This window comes from Erinaceus europaeus, chromosome 8 (genome assembly GCF_950295315.1).
Source record: "Erinaceus europaeus chromosome 8, mEriEur2.1, whole genome shotgun sequence".
NCBI classification, from domain to species: domain Eukaryota; kingdom Metazoa; phylum Chordata; class Mammalia; order Eulipotyphla; family Erinaceidae; genus Erinaceus; species Erinaceus europaeus.
The window spans coordinates 47,678,138-47,690,336 of NC_080169.1; the positions used below are offsets into that span (position 1 = coordinate 47,678,138).

The 12,199-nt window shown below is 36.0% G+C and overlaps 1 long non-coding RNA gene across 1 annotated transcript; it reads right to left on the reverse strand.

The window, feature by feature from the left end:
• Positions 1-11,697, reverse strand: LOC132539897 (uncharacterized). Its single transcript, XR_009551185.1, has 2 exons — positions 10,978-11,697; positions 1-5,750 (listed from the first exon to the last, which is right to left on the reverse strand). It is a non-coding gene; the product is annotated as an uncharacterized LOC132539897 (long non-coding RNA).
• Positions 11,698-12,199: the final 502 nt, after the last annotated feature.

Consider the following 12,199-nt stretch of genomic DNA (forward strand, 5'->3'; position numbering starts at 1 on the left):
TCACTTAATCTCTAGAATTTTATTACATCTATATGGGTAGAATAAAAAGTTCCAAGAACATGATGGCAGAGGAGCACCTAGTGGGGGGTTGTATTGTTACGTGGAAAACTAGAAAATGTTATGCATGTACAAACTATTATATTTTACTGTTGACTATAAACCATTAATCCCCCCAATAAAGAAATTTTAAAAAGAGAGTTCCAAGAAGTACTCAGTAATATTGCAAGTGCAAAGAATAATGAAGATAAGGACTAAGAATAAAATTAACATTATTAATGTACCACACTTTCTTCTGAAATTGATTATGCTACAAAAATCAAAATGGAAACAAGAAAGAATACTATAAAAACATCCAACTTAATAAGAAATATAACCAGGTATTAAGCTTAGCTCCAGGAATTCCTGGAAGACTAGGAAATGAAAGAACCATAAAACTTTTAATAGTCTTCATTAGGACAATCAAAATATTCCTAATATTCTAAAATAGATAACCACACAGAGTCTAAATAGGGGTGAACTGAAAAAAAAAAGTTGTCTTTAGTAAGTTAAAAAATACTCTTCACAAATGAACTTGCAAAAAAAAAAAGTGGGAGTCGGGCTATAGCACAGCGGGTTAAGCGCAGGTGGCGCAAAGCACAAGGACCGGCATAAGGATCCCGGTTCCAACCCCGGCTCCCCACCTGCAGGGGAGTCGCTTCACAGGCAGTGAAGCAGGTCTGCAGGTGTCTATCTTTCTCTCCTCCTCTCTGTCTTCCCCTTCTCTCTCCATTTCTCTCTGTCCTATCCGACAACGACAACAACAATAATAACTACAACAATAAAACAACAAGGGCAACAAAAGGGAATAAATAAATAAAATATTTTTTAAAAAAAAGTAACCAAATAGTCTCTTGGACTTTGTGAGAACTACAGTGTGTGTGTGTGTGTGTGTGTATCAGAGAGAAAAATCTTAGATTTTTTGGGTCCTGGAACAAGATAGAGGAGGACCTAGTGGGGGTTGAATTGTTATGTGTGGAAAACAGAAATGTTACACATGTACAAACTACTGTAATTTACTGTCCACTGTAAACCATTAATTCCCCAATAAATCTTTTAAAAAATCTTACATTTTATAAAATATTGTTAAATCACTAATAAAAATATTCTTCAAATGAATTTTTTTTCTAGTTAACTTTAATGGTGATTAACATTGAGTCCAAGGGTTCATATATGCAAACTATATGAACCACTGCTGAGCCTCAAATTAATATTTTTTCATGTTTATTCTCTTTTGTTGCCTTTGTTGTTTTATTGTTGTAGTTATTATTGTTGTCATTGTTGTTGGATAGGACAGAGAGAAATGGAGAGAGGAGGGCAAGACAGAGGGGGAGAGAAAGACACTTGCAGACTTGCTTCACCGCTTGTGAAGTGACTCCCCTACAGGTGGGGAACCGGGGGCTGGAACCGGGATCTTTAAGCCAGTCCTTGTGCTTTGTGCCACCTACTTCTGTGCTACCGCCTGACTGCCTTTCATGTTTTTTTTTTAAGATTTTATTTATTTATTTATTTACTAATGAGAAAGACAGGAGGCGAGAGAAAGAACCAGACATTACTCTGGCACATGTGCTGCCAGGGATCGAACTCAGGACCAAAGCCTTCTCACTGTGCCACCTCCCGGACCGCTCTTTTATTTTTTAAGTGGGAAATGAGGGCTAGAACCTGTGTCCTTGTGCATTATAACATGTGCATTCAACCAGGTGCTCCACCAGCCGGCCCCAAATTATATTTTTATTTTCATCAATAAAAGACAAAGTTAAGACAATCCTGAAAGAATCTCTTCATCATGAATTAATTGCTTTGAATGGTAAGCTAACATTAGTGCTAGATTTATAGACATTTGAAGTTATCTTTTTAAGGTATTAGTTTAATATACATTAAGTCACTTAGCAAACATTTTATGTCAATTACTAGAGATTCATATAAATCCTCTGAAATCTCAACCTACAATAGTTTTGCATAATCTTTAACGGTGTCTTAACTCAGCTTTTCAGTAATTTAAATGGTCTAAAGATGGAAAGAAATCCATCATTATTAAGAACAACCGAATTCTGTATTTTCTATTTATCAAAACTCCAACTAGGCTTCCTCATTTCATTCACATGGAATTCTACTCTGATGTATTGTTGAAAGTAAAATAATAATTCTGGTACTGCAGGTTATCTTTCCTAAAAACATGTTACATCTGGAGCACAAAAAAGCATATGCTTTAACTTATTCTCTAATTGTGGTTGGCTTGAGGTAAGCCATTTATGTTCTTTCTGACCCCATCTGACCTAAAGCATGGAGTTTGGGGATGGCTAATTAAAACCAGAGGTGTAGACTAGAAACAATTTATAGTATAAAACACTCATTTTTATTACAAATATTAAGTATGTCAGTGTTTTTCTCTATATAATATAGAACACTATGTATACCTGGAGTATTTTTCAAGATTTTGTTTTGTTTTACCTTGGACTTCCATGTGGGGAAAGTTCTTTTAACATGACTATTTCTGTAAGTAAGTAGATAAAAAGCAATCTCTGTGGCCTTGTGTCCTCTCTAAACTACAGTATTCAAGATGCAAAACTCATAAAACTCCCAGATATTTCTCTCTCAAGTCAGAATTTGGATAAAAGATAAATATATGAGCAACATAATATTCAATAGTTTGGAAGAAATGTTATTGGTGACACTCTGATTTAATTAGCTTCCTTTAGCAAGGAATATTCACTTTCTTTTTTTACTTGACTAAATTATTATCCAGGAAAATAGCAAAATTATTTTGGCTGTACGAAACTTTCACCATAAAATGTAATGTTTGGCAATAATGTCTGTCTCGCAATCTATATAAATGGGTAGCTTTCTTGAAGCCAATGCTACTTTCTCACCTTATTGTTGTTCTTTTTTAAGGTGGAGGCAGAGAGGCAAAGAGAGAATGAAAGAGACCAGAGCTTCCTTCAGTACTGTGGGAGTTAGACTGGAACCTGGGTTGTGTGCATGGCAAAGCAGCACATTATCCAAGTGAGCTTTTTGATGGCCTCTCATGCTGGTTCTTGGGAAATAAGGAGAAATTTCTTCTGTTAAATAATAATTATTGAAAAATTATGTAATTTACTATTACTTTCCTTAGATAGCCATTTTGGAAATGAATTATTATTCAGGTCTTAACGTTAAAAAAAAAATCAGCTCTGTTCAACACACAATGATAATTTAAAGCCAAACCATGGCAAATAAATTTGGCAAACATCTATAGAAATGGTGTCGTGTTTCACTTAATATTTTTATTCAGCTTTTGAGAAGTTTTAAATTTATGAAAACATTATCTTTGTGAGAGAACATATTTCTTTTTAAAAGATATGCCTATTCTTTCAAGTGTCCAGGATCCCATTTAGTCAATTATTTTTTCCATATGGCTTAGAAATGTTATGCCTCAGTTGGTCATATATTTGACCTTTTGTGAGACGCAGCCAGTGGACCAAGGGTTGCCTTATTTTGAAATATCTTCAGAAATGGCTAAATGTTTTCCAGATGAACATACTCTGAACCAAAGGAGGAGCAAAAAAAATTAGAAATCATTGCCTCTAAATCCAAGGAATTTGTAGACTTTTTTTTTTCTTTTAGAACCTGGTGACCAAAAGGAACTGACTGTCACACTGGGCAATTTCCTTCATTCTCAGCAGTATTTAAGTCATATCAAGATGAGATATGGTTGTACCCTATTTGCTAAGGGGGGAAAAAAAAAGAGAACTCAAGACAACTGAAAAGACATCTATCCTTTCTAAGTTATACAAAACAACTTTCCCAAATGTACATTTGAATTAATAGTGATGGTAAATGGAACAGTCAGTTGACTATTGTCATTTGTCTCAGGAGCTATTTGTTCTCATTGGCTAAAATTGACCCTAATATCTTGATTCATCCTTCTTAAGAAGAAGAACAGTTACTGTGTCTTCACTGCTATAGGACAATTTTCAGATAGTATAAAGAAAGATACATAGAGAGAGAGTGAGATTCCATAGGACCATAATGTCCCTCACTGCTACCTGTCAGTTGGGGGCTCAAACCTGGATCATTTGCATGAGAAAACAGGTATTGTTGCAGGTGAGCTATCTCACTGGCCTGGAAAAATTTAAATAACACTTCAACGAAATAAATATATATAGCCACTATTTTAATGTCCTTTGATGTTTATCTTATAGGCTAGGCTTAAAATTTGGTACAAATAAAAGAATGTGTTTAAGCAATACAGGAAAAACACATCAATTATTAATATTTGAACTAAAAAATATACTTTAGATAAATTAAACAAAATGATTTTCTGCTTACTATGTAATTACAGGTTGAGCTTTTCTGTACATAGTTAAATAAAAAGTAGATCAAATTATAAATAAGAGGCAAGAAATATTAATAATTTTTTTTCTGTAAGGATTGATAAAAGAAGCCAGTCACATATATACCTACAATTTTTTACTCAAAGTCTGGAGAGGAGATAAGGTCACATATTCCTCTAGGTATAACTTCTTAAACAGTCAATAGTAGAAGACATTTGGCATCTACTTTTTAAAAATAGAATCCACAGATAATACATCTGATAAGTTCAGGAAAATGCAAGGTTGAGAAAATAAAATAATACATAAAACAGCCATTTGAATCAAAAACACTTTGAAAGACTTATCTAAAGTACATTTCAAAAAATGAATGATTTGGGTAGATGTATTTGAACTTTTAAAATTTTTTGAATTTGGGGGTCGGGCTGTAGCACAGCAGGTTAAGTGCACGTGGTGTGAAACTCAAAAACCAGCTTAAGCTCTGGCTTCCCACCTGTGGGGGGGGGGGGTCACAAGCAGTGAAGCAGGTCTGCAGGTGTCTATCCTTCTCTCCCCATCTCTGTCTTCTCCCCCTTTTTCCATTTCTCTCTGTCCTATCTGGCAACATCAATAACAACAATAGTACGCACAACAATAATAAAAACAAGGGCAACAAAAAGGGAAAATAAATAAAATTTTTTAAAGTTATAAATTTAAATTATTAAGTAAATGAAATTTAGAGTCATGCAGACTTCTGTGATCTCAACAGATTCTAAATTCAGCTGTGTTTGTGATCACAAGATCTGCTTACAAATAGCAGTAACTGTTACACAGCAAATTACATGTTAGCACAGGAAAACATTCTCCTTTGGAGCAGAAGAGAGAATAGGTTATCTCACTCATATAGCCTTCATATCATATAATGGAAAGTACAGATCTATAATTAGGCGTATATGAAGTAACAGCACTTAAATAGAGAAATTATTTAATTAAAAATGAAAAAATTGATTTAGGAAAGAAAATCTAAAGCACTTTAGATACAGTCTGAAGTTCTACGTGCTATAGAAATTGTTAGTATTTTTCCCACAATATTCATAAGCAAGGATGCAAGGTAGAATTTTGTTCACATGAACTTGGATATATTATAGTATAATATACATTGTACATCAATTTACATAACACATACATGACATTTATATAATATCTAATGTATTACATTTAATATTGTACATATTACCATAGTAGTATTTCCTAACTATATACAATGTAGCTTAACCTGAAAATTGGTAATTTTCACTAATCTGAATTCTGACAAAGGTATATTTTGTTTTAATGTACAGATTTTAGAGAGAAGTGATCAAAATATAGCAAACCTGGGCTTTAGGATTCATATTCATATAAGCAATCTCTAGGAAGCTGCTATACCTAACAGGAAACACAAGAGATGATTACTACAATATATTTCAAGAAGTAGGACGAGGAATTATTTTACCTTGCCTATAGCAATTTATTCCTAAAACTGGGTATTTCTCAATCTTTTAAAACTTTTTGATACATATTAAAATTTCATGGCCAAATCTTGACATTCAGCACTTTAAAATGCTCTCCTAGAACCCTACAGCCCTATCAACAATCACTAATACTGAAAAGACTTTGCTTGTACAAATTATTAAACTGTCTTGCTAGTCTGCCTGTCCAATGTACTGCTAATTATAGGTGACAAGATAGGGTGGGAAAACTCAAAGATAGTGATGAGGGTTAAAGAAATTATGTGAAAATATTTCCTATTTAGAAATTAAATTCAGTGGTCCGGGAGGTGGCGCAGTGATAAAGCTTTGGACTCTCAAGCATGAGGTCCTGAGTTCAATCCCCGGCAGCACATGTACCAGAGTGATGTCTGGTTCTTTCTCTCTCCTCCTATCTTTCTCATAAATAAAGTGTTGTTTTTTTTTTTTAAAAAAAAAAAAAAGAAATTAAATTCAATGATTTTGATATGTCAGTATAAGAAAGTATCCATGGGGGCCAGGTGGTGGTAAACCCAATTGAATGTACATGTTATACAATGTGCAAGAACCCAGGATCTACCCGCCCCACCCACAGGGGGAAAGTTGCATGAGCAGTGAAGCTGTATTGCCAGTTTCTCTATCTATGTCCATTCATACCTTCCCTCTAAAATTCTCTAGTCTTTATAAAAATAATAATAACAAATACATACATAACTAAAAAAGACAATATTTTTACCCTACCTGTATGATAGCTATTGGGCTCAGGCAAAAATTACTAAAGTGATGGGCCCCTTGGAATATACCTAAAATAGAGTTCTTAGCATCTTCCAGCATGAACACCCCAAATTTCATCTGCTATAGTCTTACTTACCTTTAGGTTCCTGATTATTAAACAAATTGGTTGTGCTTTACACTTTTAAAATTTATTTTCAATTTTTTAATATTTATTTTCCCTTTTTCTGCCCTTGTTTTTTACTGTTGCTGTAGTTATTATTGTTGTTGTTATTGCTGTCATCATTTTTAGATAGGAATGGAGAGAGGAGGGGAAGACAGAGAGGGGAAGAGAAAGATAGACACCTGCAAAGCCAATGGCCCACAAAAAAGGGCAGGAACAGCTATTCTCATATCTGACATGATAGACTTGAAAATAGATAAGGTTAAAAAAGATGGGAATGGACACTACTTAATGCTCAGAGGATCAGTCAATTGAGGACTTAACAATTATTAACATCTATGCACCCAATGAGAAGCCATCTAAATACATCAAACTTCTACTGAAAGAGCTACAGCAATATATTAACAGTAACACAATCATAGTAGGGGACTTCAACACCCGACTCTCTCAACTTGACAGATCATACAGGCAGAAAATCAATAAAGACATAAGGGAGCTAAATGAAGAGATAGATAAACTAGAACTATTGGACATTTTCAGAGTCATTCATCCTAAGAGACTGGAATACACATTTTACTCAAATACACATGGGTCATTCTCAAGGATAGACCATATGTTAGGCCACAAAGACAGCATCAGCCAATTCAAGAGCATTGAAATCATCCCAAGCATCTTCTCAGACCACAGTGGAATTAAACTAACACTTAACTATCAACAAAAGATTAGTAAGAGTCCCAAAATGTGGAAGCTCAACAGTACACTTCTTAACAACTTCTGGGTCAAAGAGGAAATCAAGGAAGATATCAAAATGTTTCAAGAGTTCAATGAAAATGATGACACAAGCTATCAAAATATTTTGGACACAGCTAAAGCAGTCCTAAGAGGGAAGTTCATAGCAATACAAGCACACATTAGGAAACAAGAAAAAGCACAAATAAAGAGCCTGATTGCACATCTTAAAGACCTAGAAGAAGAAGAACAAAGGAACCCTAAAGCAACCAGAAGGACAGAAATCACTAAAGTTAGGGCAGAAATAAATAACATTGAGAATAGGAAAACCATACAAAAGATCAACGAAAGTAAATGTTAGTTCTTCGAAAGAGTAAACAAGATCGACAAACCGTTAGCCAGACTCACAAAACAAAAAAGGGAGAAGACCCAAATAAATCGGATACTAAATGAAAGAGGAGATATCACAACAGACACCGCAGAAATTCAACATATCATGCGAGGCTTCTATGAACAACTATATGCCACCAAGCTAGAGAACCTGGAAGAAATGGACGATTTCCTAGATACCTACCAACTTCCAAAACTAAGTAAAGAGGAAGTGGATAACATGAACAGGCCCATCACAGCTAATGAAATTGAAACAGTTATCAAAAATCTCCCCAAATATAAAAGTCCTGGACCAGATGGTTTTACAAATGAATTCTACAAAACCTTCAAAGAAGAACTAATACCTCTACTTTTAAAAGTCTTCCAGAAGATTGAAGACACTGGAATACTCCCTGCTAGCTTCTATGATGCCAACATCACCCTGATACCAAAAGCAGACAGGGACACAAGCAAAAAAGAAAACTACAGACCAATATCTCTGATGAACATAGATGCAAAAATATTGAATGAAATTCTAGCCAACCAGATACAGCAGTATATCAAAAAGATTGTTCATCATGATCAAGTGGGGTTTATTCCAGGCATGCAAGGTTGGTTTAATATACGTAAATCAATCAATGTGATCCACCACATCAACAAAAGCAAGACCAAAAACCACATGGTCATATCAATAGATGCAGAGAAAGCCTTTGACAAAATACAACATCCCTTTATGATCAAAGCACTACAAAAAATGGGAATAGATGGAAAATTCCTGAAGATAGTGGAGTCTATATATAACAAACCTACAGCCAACATCATACTCAATAGTGAAAAACTGGAAGCATTTCCACTCAGATCAGGTACTAGACAGGGATGCCCACTATCACCATTACTGTTCAACATAGTGTTGGAAGTTCTTGCCATAGCAATCAGGCAGGAGCAAGGAATTAAAGGGATACAGACTGGAAGAGAAGTCAAATTCTCCCTATTTGCTGATGACATGATGGTATACATAGAAAAACCTAAAGAATCCAGCAAGAAGCTTTTGGAAATCATCAGGCAATACAGTAAGGTGTCAGGTTACAGAATTAACATTCAAAAGCCAGTGGCATTCCTCTATGCAAACACTAAGTTAGAAGAAGGTGAAATCCAGAAATCAATTTCTTTAACTACAGCAACAAAAACAATAAAATATCTAGGAATAATCCTAACCAAAGAAGTGAAAAATACTGAAATTTATGGGTTACTACTCAAGGAAATTGAAAAAGACACAAAGAAGTGGAAAGATATTCCATGTTCATGGGTTGGAAGAATTAACATCATCAAAATGAATATACTACCCAGAGCCATATACAAATTTAATGCTATAACCATCAAGATCCCAACCACATTTTTTAGGAAAGTAGAGCAAATGCTACAAAAGTTTACCTGGAACCAGAAAAGACCTAGAATTGTCAAAAAAAAATATTAATAAGAAAGAAGAGAACTGGAGGCATCACACTCCCAGATCTCAAACTGTATTATAGGGCCATTGTCATCAAAACTGCTTGGTACTGGTACATGAATAGACACACCAGTGGAATAGAATTGAGAGCCCAGAAGTGAGGCCCCACACCTATGGACATCTAATATTTGACAAAGGTGCCCAAGCTATTAAATGGGGAAAGCAGAGTCTTTTCAACAAATGGTGTTGAAAACAATGGGTTGAAACATGCAGAAGAATGAAACTGGATCACTGTATTTCACCAAATACAAAAGTAAATTCCAAGTGGATCAAGGACTTGGATGTTAGACCACAAACTATCAGATACTTAGAGGAAAATATTGGCAGAACTCTTTTCCGCATAAATTTTAAAGACATCTTCAATGAAACGAATCCAATTACAAAGAAGACTAAGGCAAGCATAAACCTATGGCACTACATCAAATTAAAAATCTTCTTCACAGCAAAAGAAACCAGTAGCCAAACCAAGAGATCCCTCACAGAATGGGAGATCTTTACATGCCATACATCAGATAAGAGTTTAATAACCAACATATATAAAGAGCGTGTAAAGAGCGTGCCAGACTCAACAACAAGACAACAAATAAACCCATCCAAAAATGGGGGGAGGACTTGGACAGAATACTCACCACAGAAGAGATCCAAAAGGCCGAGAAACACATGAAAAAATGCTCCAAGTCTCTGATTGTCAGAGAAATGCAAATAAAGACAACAATGAGATATCACTTCACTCCTGTGAGAATGTCATACATCTGAAAAGGTAGCAGCAGCAAATGCTGGAGAGGGCGTGGGGTCAAAGGAACCCTCCTGCACTGCTGGTGGGAATGTCAATTGGTCCAACCTCTGTGGAGAACAGTCTGGAGAACTCTCAGAAGGCTAGAAATGGACCTACCCTATGACCCTGCAATTCCCCTCCTGGGCATATATCCTAAGGAACCCAACACATCGATCCAAAAAGATCTGTGTACACATATGTTCTTGGCAGCACAATTTGTAATAGCCAAAACCTGGAAGCAACCCAGGTGTCCAACAACAGATGAGTGGCTGAGCAAGTTGTGGTATATATACACAATGGAATACTACTCAGCTGTGAAAAATGGCAACTTCACTTTTTTCAGCTGATCTTGGATTGGACCTTGAAAAAATCATGTTGAGTGAAATAAGTCAGAAACAGAAGGATGAATATGGGATGATCTCACTCTCTGACAGAAGTTGAAAAACAAGATCAGAAAAGAAAACACAAGTAGAACCTAAAATGGAATTGGCATATTGCACCAAAGTAAAAGACTCTGGGGTGGGTGGATGGGGAGAATACAGGTCCATGAAGGATGATAAATGATATAGTAGGGGTTGTATTGTTAGATGGGAAACTGGGGAATGTTATGCATGTACAAACTATTGTATTTACTGTTAAATGTAAAACATTAATTCCCCAATAAAGAAATAAATTTAAAAAAAAAGACACCTGCAGACCTGCTTCACCACCTGTGAAGCGAATCCTCTGCAAGTAGGAAGCCGGGGCTCGAACTGGAATTTTTATGCCAGTCCTTGCTTAACCCGCTGCCATTTCACCCGCGCCCAACTCCCTCTGCTTTATATCTTAATGCTTTTCAGCCACCAATTTGCAGATGCTACCATGACACTAACCTGACTTTCCTGGGCAGATGACCTCACCAGTGAGTTCTGGAACTCCATCTCCTTAGAGCCCTATGATAGTAGGGAAATAGAAACAGGCTGGGGGTATGGATCAACCTGTCAACACCCATGTTCAGCAGAGAAGCAATTACAGAAGCCAGACCTCCCACCTTCTGCACTCCATAAAGATCTTTGGTCCACACTCCAGAGGGATAAAGATTAGAGAAGCTTCTAATGGAGGGGATGGGATAGGAAACTGTGGGAATTGTGTGGAATTTTACCCCTCAATCTTGTCAATCATTATTAAATCACTAGTAAAAAAAAAATGGGGGGAGGGCGGACAGTGGCACAACCGGTTAAGCACATTATGGTGTGTGAGGATCTGGGTTCAAGCCCTTGGTTTCCACCTGCAAGGGGAAAGCTTCAAGAGTAGTGAAGTAGGGCTGCTGGTGTCTCTCTGTCTCTTTCCCTCTATCAATATCCCCTTCCCCTCTCCATTTCCCTTTGTCTCTATCCAATCATAAATAAACAAAATAAAATAAATAATAATAAATGGAAAAATCTGTGAAACAGGGAACAAGATATTTCATAGTAACAAATTATCAAAAACAGTGGAAACTACTAAAAAACAAAGGTAATATCAGTGTCAATGATCTACACTAGGGGGCACAAAATGATAAAAGTACACTATGCTGAGCAATATGACAGTTAACTGTGAGTTAAGACTGTGAGAGACTTATCGCTGGGGAGCCAGAGATGACCCGAACTCCCCCTGCAGCTACAGACAGACTATGACCCACATAGTCAATGACTGCCACCTCTCCAGATTCAAAGGAGGTCTTGAAACTTTACATCAGGCTCAACCTGACGCTGTTGACTGGCTAAGGAAGAAGGGCAAACGCTAGAAGAAGAAGTAGATGGACAGTCCTCTTAACTATAACTGCAATAAGTGTCTCATGAATCATTGAATACAGAATCTGACTAAACTTTTAGAAAGAACTACCTTAGAAGAAGTAGACACTGAAAAAGAAAAGTATACTGTTTAACATTATTATCAATTTTAATTACCAGAGCACTTGTCAGCTCAGGCTTAGAGTGGTGCTAGGAATTGAACATGGGACCTTTGGTGCCTTGTTTATTATTATGAACTAAGTAAACTACACAAGATATACAAGAGCTCTGAAATTACCTGACAATAATGATAATAACTTTATTTTTCGACTAGTGTTATCAC